This window comes from Vanellus vanellus (assembly GCF_965231255.1).
Source record: "Vanellus vanellus genome assembly, chromosome: 5".
NCBI lineage: Eukaryota > Metazoa > Chordata > Aves > Charadriiformes > Charadriidae > Vanellus > Vanellus vanellus.
In genome coordinates, this window is record NC_138910.1 from 76085632 (window position 1) to 76098809 (window position 13178).

At 40.7% G+C, this 13178-nt stretch overlaps 1 protein-coding gene across 1 annotated transcript in view; it reads right to left on the minus strand.

Annotated features, from left to right (window-relative positions):
* Nucleotides 1-13178, minus strand: part of GLIS1 (GLIS family zinc finger 1) — a gene marked incomplete at both ends in the record, with an annotated part of 209752 nt that overhangs the window by 42992 nt on the left and 153582 nt on the right. The window lies entirely within an intron of this gene.

Below are 13178 nucleotides of genomic sequence, written 5' to 3' on the forward strand. Positions count from 1 at the left end.
AGCAATTCCGACTTCTTAAGCACCCGTTTCATTAGAGAACACAGTAATAAAACGCTGCATAGCATTCATAACAAAAGTCACTGTTTCAAATTAAATGTGAATAAATAAATAATTAAAATTTCCAGCTACTAGGCCAAGGGAAGGGTGTTTTGCACTGCTCACTGAAACGCTTCAGTGTTACAGACAACAGGCAACCGCAGAGGAGGCACTATCTGAGATGGGCTTTGGGAACGAACTCGGGTGAGCACAAATACATGGAAATGCACATTCATGCACCAGCAAACCCATAAAATGCACTCAGATACTTATGCACGTGCACAAATACTTCTATGCACACATACTCACATGTGGGGGTGTGCATATACTTTGCCCACTCTGCATTGCAGCTTCATGGCGCTCCAGATCTAGTGTCTCTACAGATAGAACCCTGGCTCCTCTATGATTCGAGATCTCAAAGAATGTATTTGAGAAACACAACCGAATTCACCTTCTTATCAACACTAACAACAATTTTGAAGGAAGGCAGGTGTGTCTTAAGACCATTATTTCTGGAATCCAGATTTTTTTTGTACGATTCTTGCCCATTCACAGTGAAATCCTGACCCTCACAAAATTGGTGATTGCTTTGTCACTTCCTTCTGTCGAGTCAAGATTTTGTTCAGCAGCTTTCCATTCACTGCCTGTGGTTCCTCAGATGGCATCACAGAAATTACAATCTTGCCAATCCCTGTCACATGCTGTTGGTTACGCACACACCTCAGAAGCTTGCACACACCAATGTATATGTCTCGGCTGCTGCATCCAGTATTGCAGGCAGAGGGACGGGAAGGGAGACCAAATGCAGATGGAGCCTAGAAGATGCTGTAAACTGGCGGCATCTGATCTCTTGCTGCCTGACAATACTGATGGACACAGCTCCATCACATCCTGCTCAGACCAGTGCATTTTAAGCATCTCAGCACAGTGAACAAAGTGATCTGGATTCTCAAGCTAGCACTTCACTTTGCAAGTTGTGTTCTGTCTTTGGATGCAGATCAGCTCTCCACACTACAAATTAAGCACACCAATGCACTCCAACACACAGGTACCCACACAGAGGGCTTCCTGGCAGACTGCAAATTTCTGCCTTTCCCCGCCACTTATACATAAAAGGATCACTATGGCTTTTACTGCCCTAAATATTTTACTCCCCTGGGCAGATATTTAATCTGTCTGAATGGCATATATGGGTCTATGTGTGCAGGCAACTATCTGCTATGCATATATTTCCATCTTTCCCCATCACAACTATCATGATAGATCCACGGAGTCAACTGGAGACATGCAGTCTACGACTTCAGAAGTTTGTTTGGCCATGACTCTCCTCTGAACACTTGAGCTGGTGCAGGGAGGTGAGGGAGTTTTGGAAGTGACCAAGCCACCAAACAAACTTTCTTCTTAATCATCGCTAAAAATTTGGCAAGGATTCAGAACAAAGCAATCTGAAATGTGCAAATATGCTGAAGTCCATGAAAAATAAAGCAGAGTTTGGCAAATTCATAGTTCTCATAAGACATTCCATAAGGCCAGTCTCTGGCAAATGGAGTGAATGTTCTGAGGTCCTAAAGATCACTTGTTTCCTCTTTGTTCCCCAGCTTCCTTTCCCTTCTCCTCCTCTCCCTTTCTTCTGTCTCCTTTGATTAGTGTTGTGTCCACAGTGTTGTATCATCCCGTTTGAACAAATATCCCTTTCATTTTCAGTTCAATAGACCAGCTCTTCTCAGTTTTACTTACCAATAGTTAACCACAAGGAAGGGTGAGAATCAGACCCAGAGACTACAAAATTATTTTGCAGTGCTGCTCTGCAACCTTATTCACCTGAATCCCAGGTGAGCAGCAAGACCAAGCTTTTCCCTTCAGTTGTTCATGCTGTCCCCCCATGTGTACCATTCCTTCCCCCCTACCTGAGTGGACTCTCCCCTGACTCTGCCAGAAGTCCTTTCTACATGCTCCAGTCCCCTTTCTAAAGGAGTTCCTGGTTCTCGCATACAGGCATCAAAAAACCTAGTCTGGAAGGACATTATATAGCAACGTTCCTTGTTATTGGGTCTTTGTGACACTTTATACTCCATTGGCATCAGAATCACAATAGTGACACTCCACAAGATCCTTCTTGTCTCCGTGTTGTCTCAGGCCTGGAAGACCTGTTAGGTCACAGAAGTAATTTCTCAGCTACTCTGTCAAAAATGGAGGATCTTGACCCTCAGAATGTTTTTCTTATGGATTACCAGTCTTCAGCTCCATATCTGTGGCCGAATGCAAAGTAGGAAAGTATGCAGAATAATCCAAACTAATTAAAGGTCCAGCTCTGTTCTCATTGATGTCAGTAGCAAAAATTCCAATGGCAAATGTCCTAAAACATCTAAACACAAGCTTAATTTAAAACACATGAAAGCACAGATGTTTAAGAGTTTGCTGGATCGAGACTTCAGGAAGAGAAGGAACAGGCCCTACCATAAATGCTCAGAGCTACAATGTAAGCAGCAACACTCACAAATATGGGTTTATTATCCTTTTACTGTGGTCAACAGTCTTTGGATTCAAAGGTGTAATGCCTTCAGCAGTAAGGTTCCTCCATCACCACATATGCCTGGACTTTAAGGGCTTTTCTTATTTATAGGATTATTTCCTAATTTGCATTATTTATATTATCCAGCTCTATTAAGATGGACAACAGACAGTGGTGATAAATATGCTGTGATAAATTCAGTCTAAACATGTAAGGTGGGAGGATACACCACCAAAGAGTGACTCCAGTGCTCATATTTTCAAGGAGGCACGGTTGCTAAAGTAGGGTTGGCTAAACAGGAAGAAAATCAGTGGAAAAGGAGCGGGGGCAAGAACCTTGCTGGCAAGTGATGAGAAGAGGGGAAGGTGCTGTACTAAGGGGAAGGTGAAAGGCCTGAGAAGGAGGGAGGAAAGGGGTTAGTGCAAAGAGCTGAGTAACATGGGGTTAAAAGAATCCACTCAGAGCTGCAGAAAGGTCTCCACTTTGAAGGACTCCAGGAAAACCAATTTCAATTCTGTTATTTCTTGCTGGATCTGCTGACTGTGTCCCTTGCAGTTTTTCCCTACGAGTCCACATGTGGAAACAGCACTGCTTCCCTAAAGTTGGAAGTGTCTCACCTGTAGAGTTGTACAAGGACAAGGTAACTTCAACTGGGCTGCTGAGGAAACTTACGTTAGGATGACTTTGTAAGGTAATTCTTGGGCTTCATTGCTACTCATCAACACTTTTAACCCTTCTACCTACCCTTGCTACTTGGGAGTGTATTTATATTTATATATACACTAAATAAAACTACTCCTGGAGAAATGGGGTGCTCGTTCTCCTTTTCAAATAACCTCTAGGAAGATCCATCAATCCCACAAGTGTCTCAGCTTCAACTACAAAGAACAAATGTTCAATTTCCAAAGGGCTTTAGGATGGTAAGAGCTATTTGATCAACTGAGAAGGCTACTTACAGTATCGCCCAGACATCTGGCCCCAATCTGTCACTGCTTAATCCTACAATCTTAAACATTTTGTTGATGTTTGATGCTTGGGATAACTGTAACAAACGCTGCATGATCCTCAAAGTCTGTAAACGTCAACAGAGCTCTTAAACAAGTTCATAAATAAAAATAATAATTATATTGCAATTACTACTTTTGTCTTTTTGTGAGATTGTTAATGTGGGCTTCAGACACTGCTATGCTACACACATCTGAGCACAGACACAAAACAATGCCACATGATTACAGTAAATAGCATGATGCAATTACTGGATTTTATAAGTACTGCTGCTTTTAGAATAGGGCTTCTACCAGGAAAAAATACGTTGTAGAAATTTACAGGACTAAATTAGTTCACTACCATATGGAAATACATATGTTATCTTTCTTTTACTCTAAAATCTCACTGGAGTGTAACTGCTGCAATATAATGCATTTAAAAGGCATATTTATGAAAACACTAAATTATCTCACAGTGATCTAAACACATCACAATTTTCCTAACTAAACAATTTAATCTAATAACTGTAATTGCTTAATATGTTTTTCCTTTGCTTCCACATTATACTTTGAATGCACCTGAGAATGTTGCCATGCAGAAATAACAGCGTATTCCCAAGAGGTTTTATATTATCAAATGTTTACCATTTTCATAAGCATATTTAATCACAGTCATGTCTAGAATATCTGTCAGTGGTACAGATCAGAAGAAATAAACCATAAACTAAACAGCTCAGACCACAAGGTGAAGCAATAACTGACATTTTCTTAGGAAATGAGTTATGACTGAAAAAGAGAAGCCTTCACAGTTGTAGTGCTAAATAGGTCCAGTGTGCCATTAGAGAAAGCTCATTAATATACACCTCTGCTCTCTGCTGCAAGATCAGTTAAACAAGCTGCCTTTTATTTATAGACCTGAAAGGGAAAGAGCAGGTCATATTGGCTGCTGACATCTCAGACAGCCTACAGATGGAAACCCCAAAACATTTCATTCCAAAGCATTTATTACTATCAATAGGAAATCTTATGTCTGGTCAAAACATCTACCAGCCTTATGAACATTGTGAAATGTTCTTTCTCCCAACTGATTACAAAATTGGGAAAAATTTATTGAAAAACATATTATGAGAAAAAGGATCCTGTGAGGATATGTATCCCTTCTGGAGGGGAGGAAATACTCAAACCACTCTTTAAATAGCATGAATGTTTTATAGCACACTGAGTTTAATGTTGGGGACATGGCAGGAGGCATATGAGGCACCAAACGGTGATGAATGTCAGTAACTTAAGCACATGAGTTGTTCCACCCAACACAAGAATCAAAATATCTGATTTGGTGCTTTGTTTTTTCTAGTGAACTCCTGATTGGATTAATTTTTAATTCTCTATTTTAGCTATAATATAAAGCTGTGATCCTGCAAATACTTGCTCATGAGTAACGTGACTTATGCAAGGAGTTTTATGAAACTCAACAGAACTACTTGTGTACATAAAAAGCAACCCATAGGACTGAGCTCCCAACTGCCTGGAGAATATCAGGTCACATAGCCAGTTTACAGATTTAAATTGTTAGAAGCTGCTTTCTTTCCCTTTGTGGTAACAAAATAATGGAAGATACCTGTAACAGAAAAAGGACCTGCCAATTTCTATGTTTTGTGGTTTGTTTTTTTTAAGTCTGAACAATTTATGTTTGCAAAGTGACATTTCTACATGATATTTCATTTGAGTCCTGGGGAAAACTGCTTGAACATTTTTACCATTTGTATTACAAAAAAGCATTTAGGGCTTTAACCAGACTATCGTACAATTGCTGGTGGGTAGGAGAAAAAAGTAAAAAGGTTCACAACAGGAAAAAAATATCTAGAAAAGTAAGCCAGAGTATGCAAACATCCTTCACGTTGTTGTTGGGTTTTTGGGGTAATTACAGCCAACCACTTGACATCAACACATTGTACACCCACAGTTCATTTTTCTTTATGCTATTAGACAGGTTGCGTATTTTCTAATTAACATGAAACTGGGAAATACTAATACACTGAAAATCCTGGAGGAGGTGTTTGATCAGCACACGTCACTGAATTAAATAAGACTTTGGGCTTGTCTCTTTTATTTCAATTTTATGAATTTTATAAGCCCCTAAGTCCGCATTCCTGACCCTCCCTCTGGCAGTACCAAGAGTTATGGGTGCATGAGGAACGCAGACCTGGCTCACACAAGGTGTAACAACAGACTCATTTAAGTCATGAGGCTTTCAACAGCAACCAGGTCTGATTCTGCATGCAAGGTGATTTCCACACACAAACACACTTCTCTGACTACAAAATCCAACCACCTGCCTGCCAACAGCCTTGGAGATGGGATTCCTCCACTCCCACTGTGGCTGTCTGAAAAAATTAACAGCCTCGTTGTCTGAGCTCTCCAAGCCCCTGGGGAGCGGCAGGTCTGCCCAGCATGAGGTGGGCAGCTAAGAGAGCTCTGCGGGACGCATCCTGCTCTGCAGGTGCCTGTCCCTCCTCCCTGACTATAGAGGCAGCCTAGATTGGCTTCTGGGTTTTGTTTTTTAAAGATAGCTTTACCTGTACTCCTCGGTAAATCCAGCATTAAATGTGAATTTTGCCCATCATCTCTCAAGGGCTGCTGTCATATTGAGCGCAGGAGACCAGCTCATTAGGACAGGCACCGAGTCTTAGCCTGTCTCTAGGTAGCACCAGCACGTTTTGGTTCTCAAAAGTCTTTCTCATGTAATTGTAAACTATCACCTGTCAGGAAAGGGGTGACTGTTGTTCAAAGCACTGAAATGTTCATAGATTTATTTCTTCTACTACCACTAGGTCAGGCACTTCAGTGAGCAAACAGAGCTTTTCATGCATTTTTCAGCAAACGCCCAAATATCTGGGAAACTATCAGAGCATCATATCATTTTCACAAGACCCCATTGCTAGCATTAAAATTCTTTTTAGGGGTCCTTCTTTAATCAAGTAGAGGGATAAACATTTGTCAAAATAGGAGTACTTGCATTTATTTGCTGCAGCATATGAGAATGAACCAGGGAAGTTGGGGATATCTTACTATCAGTGGCATGACAGCCACAAATTTTGCCATAAGGTTTCGCTAAATATGTAATCTGGAAACCAAATAATTTTCTGAAACGTCTTTACAGTTGGGCTGAACTCAGTATTATGGCTTGCAGGCAAAAATAACATTCCATGGAACAACATTTTAAAAAACAGAATGCAAAATTCATATGGTCATGTAATAAGCAAAGAAGACCCGTCCTGAAATCTACATGTCAGACCCTTTATTTCCTCATATGTAATTGGGAAACTATTATTTATCTGGGATTTTTTTGATAGTTTGCCACCTATTAGAAATTAAAGGACATCTCACAATCCAAGATTTGCTGCTCCAGTATCTGAAGCCAGATCTGCTTGGTCTGGGGACAAAATTAAGATTGAAAAAAATTAATTAAAAAGCCTCTCCAGCTGTGCCAGCAAAGAACTGTAAATAAAATTAAAATGCTTCCCTCCAGTTCTTTTATTATTATTTTTTTTTAATGAAAAATATATTTTCCTACTGGTACTTCAAAACCCTGTTCCTCTGGATCTTACCTCACTCTCCCAGGAAACATTTCAACTCCAGTTTGCATCTGTATCACCTATTTACACCTATCTCAGCTGAAACTTTACTGAAATTCTGTCCTACACTCTTGCCTGTATCTTTGTATTCAGGCCCACATTTTAGTCACATCTTTAAATAACAGACTGTGCTTTTGGTCTAGGAGGCCAGTTACATTGCAAACAGTTCTGTACAGAAGGCATTTCACTGATGCGCAAGTTGGAATAGGTGCTCATGATTTACTTACGGGTATAAGGGTGTGCAAGTTTGCAGTGAAGAATTAATTTGCTTAAGATAATGAATACAGCCCCTGGACAAGGGGAGAATCCGTTTATGTGGGCTAAAAATAAAACTTAAAGAGAGGACAACAGCAAGAAGGAAAAACAAGTCATTACAAAAAGAAAAAAAACCCTCCCCAAAACTTATGGCTGATTAGCATAGCGTAGCATCTTAAAAGGCCAAAATACCACATGTGTGGCATGTTACAAAAGAAGATTAAAATAAAGGAAAAATATCCAGAGAACCATGAAGTCTCAAAACATCTGGAGTTTTATAGTAACAAGGAGGAAAAAATCAAAAACATAATTGAAAAAAGTCCACTGCAATACATTATTATACAATGAAGCTTAATGGAATTGAAAGGAGAAGAGATGAAAAGGCAAAGTGGGGGGGGGGGAATAAAAGAAACAAGAAAAGGCATTTATATTTTAAAGATGTCACTGAGGGTTTTTATCCCAGTTATTAAAAATTACACACCCTGCTTCTGTAAGCTGTTCCTGTAACGTGTTGAGCGCTCTCATTCAGCGTAGGACATTCATGCACGCTGGGGAATTCATCAACCCTTTTGTACCCGGTGTAGGGGCACTTTTCACTCCTGATTCTCTGAGAGACATCTGCAAAGGGAATGGCAGAGAAACTGCATGCCCTGGTTTACATTCTGAATCCAATGGGAGATTTGAAGAGAGGCAGGACAAACATGTAAATTAAAAATGTTTGCTAAAAACAATGCACACATTCAGGAATTAAGCAAACAATCTTAAACTGTTATATTGGCATCAGACACTAGAATCAACTGTAATTGAAACACTTTGAATGTATTCACTAACAAACATTTATATGGAAAAGTGAAATGAAAAACTTCCCTCTTTTTTCATATTTTTCTCTTTTTTTAATGAACCAGTAAAGGAAGAGAAAGATCTGCACATAGTCCAGTCTGCCTTTGTACCATGCCAACAGCGTGTCTATAAACAGGAAGGGTTTCCAATGCACCACAGGCATGAATGTCCTGGGTTAGATCTGTGCTCTGTCTGTCCCCAGTCACAGGAAGATTTGAGACAAGCGGGTGCCAAACCCCGTCTGTAACAAATACGGTGTAATCTGGCAACAGTGAGTGTCTGTCCTGTCTTCCCACTCATCATCCAGACTACAAATCCTGGGAAACCCAGCTCATATCTTTGTCAAGACCAATAAATAAATGTTTTACAGTCATAGCTTGTCACGTGTCATTGCAGCTAACAAAGTGGCTCCTGTCCTTGGCAGATCAAACAGGAGGATCCTGTGGGTGAAAACTGATCTACTCTTGGAAATAATTGGCTGCAGCTAACTGAACTCGTTGACCACAATCAAATTCTCTCTTAGAAAAGATGAAAATTAGCAGCAAGGTAACTCTCCGCCCACCTACGTGGTTTTTTGTTGCAAATACAACTTTGTGTATGTGGTTCAACACAGATCATTAGTTTTCGTCACAAAATCTGTTTCACAAAGTGGATAGCTTTATTGCTGGGTTTTTCTCCTGTTTTAGAAAGGGTAGGTTTTTATCTTAAAAGGCACTGGCCTTCTCAAACTCTACCTATATTCATATCCACGTGCACATAATGGAGCTTTTCTCTCAAATTGTTGTTTCTAAAGCTCAGCTAAGAAGAATAGAAGTTTCCCTGCAAATTAACAAACTGCACGAAAATTTCAGCCCTGGATGAATCTTTGCACAAACTGATAAGAAGGACATATAAACTTCTCCAAGATTCTTCTTGGCAGGGGAGTAGACAACTCGGTGGAATTTTCCATGCTCAGATAGGCTGCTGCTCTTTTCTGTGCCATGTGGGGCCAATTTGATTATCCATAAATGAAGACTGGGGTTCAACCTGTAATCCAAGGAGGGCAAGGGATCTGCTAAGACGTACGTGATTATGCCCAACACTTCCTTGTATGTGTAGGGCTGAGCTCTGGTAGGGCCCTACAAGAGCTGCTGGTGAACCACCAGGAAATAGAGATTGTGCAGTGTGGTGGGAGTTTGTCATCATTTCATGGTTGGTTACTTTATTCTGCTTTCCCTCATGCCCTGGTTGTGGAGCAGAACCTCGAGAGACATGGCTCCCTCCTTTGCCCACTGACCTGCTCCAGCCACACTACAACAGAATCCCACAGGGTGACTTTACACTGGGGAGAGCTAGAGGGTAACAACATGGAGAATAATCATCTTCGCTTTCTGACAGAACAGGCTCTCTTCCCTACAAATGAGGAACTTCTCATTTTACCCAGTTGTTAATTTTAGTCTTGCAGTGTTTCCATTTCATCTTGCTTGGCCATGTTCATTACATGAAGGAAAATGTTAGATGTATTCTTCGGAAAATGGCTTCAAGGCCTCACCTGTTTTAAAGGAAGTCAGTTTTCTGAATTTGCTAAAATCAAATCAGTGTCTAGTCTTGGTTAGGCACAGCGTTGCTGGAAGAGCCATGTTTTACAGTTCAGAAACACAATTCTGTTCTTGCATTCTGTAAACGACTACCATGCTTCAGCTGAGCTGCAGCAACAGTCCATGCCTACTCTCCTTCTTTCTGGTAAATCCATTATAATGTGATGCCTTCCGTTAGAGGCTGAGCTCACTCCTGTTACCTCACACTTTCATGGGCTCAGTGCATGTGCTTGAACAGGCACAGTGGCTGATGCACACCAATCTGTGAAGTGATTATATTGGATTCTGTGCCTAAGCCTCCAAAGGAGATGTTAAATCAAGGTTTTGCTAACAAACACCCCCAAGTCCATTGCTACTTTTCACTCAAGGTGACTTACTACATCCTAGCACACTGAGCTACCCACTCTAGTGTGGGTAGTTACTATCTTCACCAAACCTCCGTTTTTAAGTGGTGGAGTTGCTTTCTAAAGCCTATTGTGAAGAGCAGCTCTCTGCTGAAGAGCAGACAGCGTGGCAGCAGTGCCAGGTCCCTTCATTCTCTATAGCACTGTGGGATCCTTTGGATAAAAGGCAATATAGCAATGTTCTTTTCTGAATAGCACTTAATGTTTTCCCACAGTCTTATTGTTTACTGGGAGTTTAGCAAGTTGCTGCACTAATTTAAAATAGATTGTATCCCACATGGGTGGATAACAATAACACATATTGGTGAATCATATGGCTTTCAAATGATATGTATGAAAAAGAAGTGCTACACATATTGTCTGAAATGTTATTGTGTGAAACCACAGCACTTAGCTCCCTACCAGCTGTGTCAACAATTCAGTGTAATAAACTAATACAATTGTAGCATAACAGCAAGGTTAGTTCTGAAAAATGAAAAGCCAAGATTAAACAAAAAAAATGCAACAAGAAAATGAATACAGATGAACACCATTTCAGGTGGGAATAACCAGCCTTGCAAACGATGCGACCTCACGAAATTTAGATTCCATGGTTGTAGGTTGCCTAAGAGGAGTAGGTAAAGCCTAAGAGGAAAAGGGATTGTATCAATAAAATGATTTTTAACAGGGAAGAAGAGCAGGTTTTGATATCAGAGGAAACTGGTGTGTTATGCTTAGACTGTACAACCATGGCTGAAGCATCCTAACTTACTACAAACTACATATGCAGGGTCAGCTTTAAAATAAAAGGAGAGTAAGAATCTTCCCTGGACTTTGTTTCCTAGGTTCAGATTAGCCTCCTATCCATGCAGACTTGTTCATACGAGCTGCTCTACACACATGACGTAGCTCCCGAGGATGCTGCCAAAGGACATTCCTGACATACTTGACCAATAGCAGCCCATGTACAGGAACGGCTGAATGAACCAGGCTCAAATAACAAAGGATTCACATTGAGCTGTCTCACATAATTTTTAATATGCTGCTAAATAAATAAATAAATAAATATCTGAATAAAAGACATTTTCTAACATAGTATTTTGAGGGAAAACTGGAAATTGAACTCAACGGAAATGGGTTTTAAATTAAAATGTTGAACTGTAGCCCAGAAATGACAAGAAAATTAAATCTCTTTTTTTCCTGAACCCCAATAAAAAAGTCTTAAACACTCTCAGTAGACCACAGTTTTGAAAGAAATGAAATTATGTTATTGTCATGCATGATTATCCAACATTTAGAAGGTATCTGCAAGGTTTTCCTGTGAGTTGTACCTCCATCCCATAACCTAGCAGGAAACCACAATCACTTCTGTACCTTACGTGAAGGACTTTGAAATGAAAGTGCCTCAAAATCAAATATAAGCAGCTTTCAACATGTGCATTTAATCTTCCTAGGTTAAGAAACACCCCGTGGCCACCACACTAAAGAACTGAAAACGTAAATTGAAGAAATTATATCCATATGATTAAGTAAGATTCTTAAAGAGAAACATGTTGTTAAGTACTTCATTGAGAATAAAATGAAATGCAGTAAAATAGAAGCTATTTGGAATAAATCACTGACGCACATGCTTTCTATGCAAAATGGCAACGTTCAGCTCTGAGTGGACATCTGGAGCAAATTAGCATTATGTTGAGAATAATATAAAATTAAAACATTTAGTTTCAGATTCTAAAATTAAATATAAAATCAGAGACCAATGTTGTGTTGGACAGCTCGCTTTGTGACTCTGATAGCAAGAGTTTATTTTGGTTTTAAAGTTGTTTATGCCTCCTATCGCTGTTCTTGGAGCCCTGACACTCCTAGATACTATCTATGCAAAGAGCACCAGGCGGAACGTCGTACCTGGAAATGTGCTGCTGAGTCCTGCATTGGAGGTTCAGAATGAGGAGTCCAAGGCTAAGCGTGGGCCAAAGCAGCTTGGGTAAAACAAAAGGAAATGACCCAAAACTATAGGCAGAACTCGGACCAAACCCAAGCCAAACCTCCCAGGGCCTGAATATGTTTCGTTTTTACACTTGCATGCTGACTCGGCACTTTCTGGCTCTGGAGAGCATCCAGAGTTGATGTGTTGAAGGTGCCGGATGACTTCAAGCCCTTGTGGGGCCCCTCTAAAATATGCTGAGATCCTTCTGGCTGCTGTTGCTGCTGAAGCTACTCAGCTCATATGAGGTCTGTAAGGCCAACTGAGAAGCTCTCCCAGCTCCCATTGAGGTGAAGGACAGAAGAGAAGACTCTGCTCCTGGTGGCACCTGCCCTATTTGTTTCAGGGACAGAGGCTGTGCAAGAGGCTATCGCACAGTTCCCTATTTCCAACCCCAAAGAAAGCTTCTGTCCCCATTCCTGTCTCTTCTATGTGAAAATTGCAGGCACTTAAGACAATCAAGCATTTGTACTAGTCTTCCTCTCACTTTCTAGAAGATTAACCAGCCTAACTGAAGCTGTAATCACTTTCCTCTATAACTGGGTCCTCTCTGTCACTTGAGGGGAAGGGCAGCTGCCTTCAGCCTTGGGCTTGCCACAACTGAATACCTGGCCTGTCCACTCTGGTCCTGAAGCAGGAAAAAAGAGTGCTTCTGCTCCCTTGGGGTGCCAGGCTCGGCACTTGCCAAGACCACAAATTTCAGGGGAGAACTAACTTTTCTCCTGAACATCTTTTTAGATGTCCCATTTCAGTGCTTTGCTCCAGACAGCTTTCCAGAAATTACTGGCTTATGAAACTGTCCATCTCCAACTAGACAAAACAGCTACTAGCAACAACATTTCTGAAAACCTCTGTAGCCAGAAGCCATTAGCATCCCTAGTATGCTTTTGAACAACTCACACTTGGTTCAAGGAGTCATGCTTGCAACTGGTGCCACACCAAGAACTCCTTACTGCTCCTGTCTGCCTGT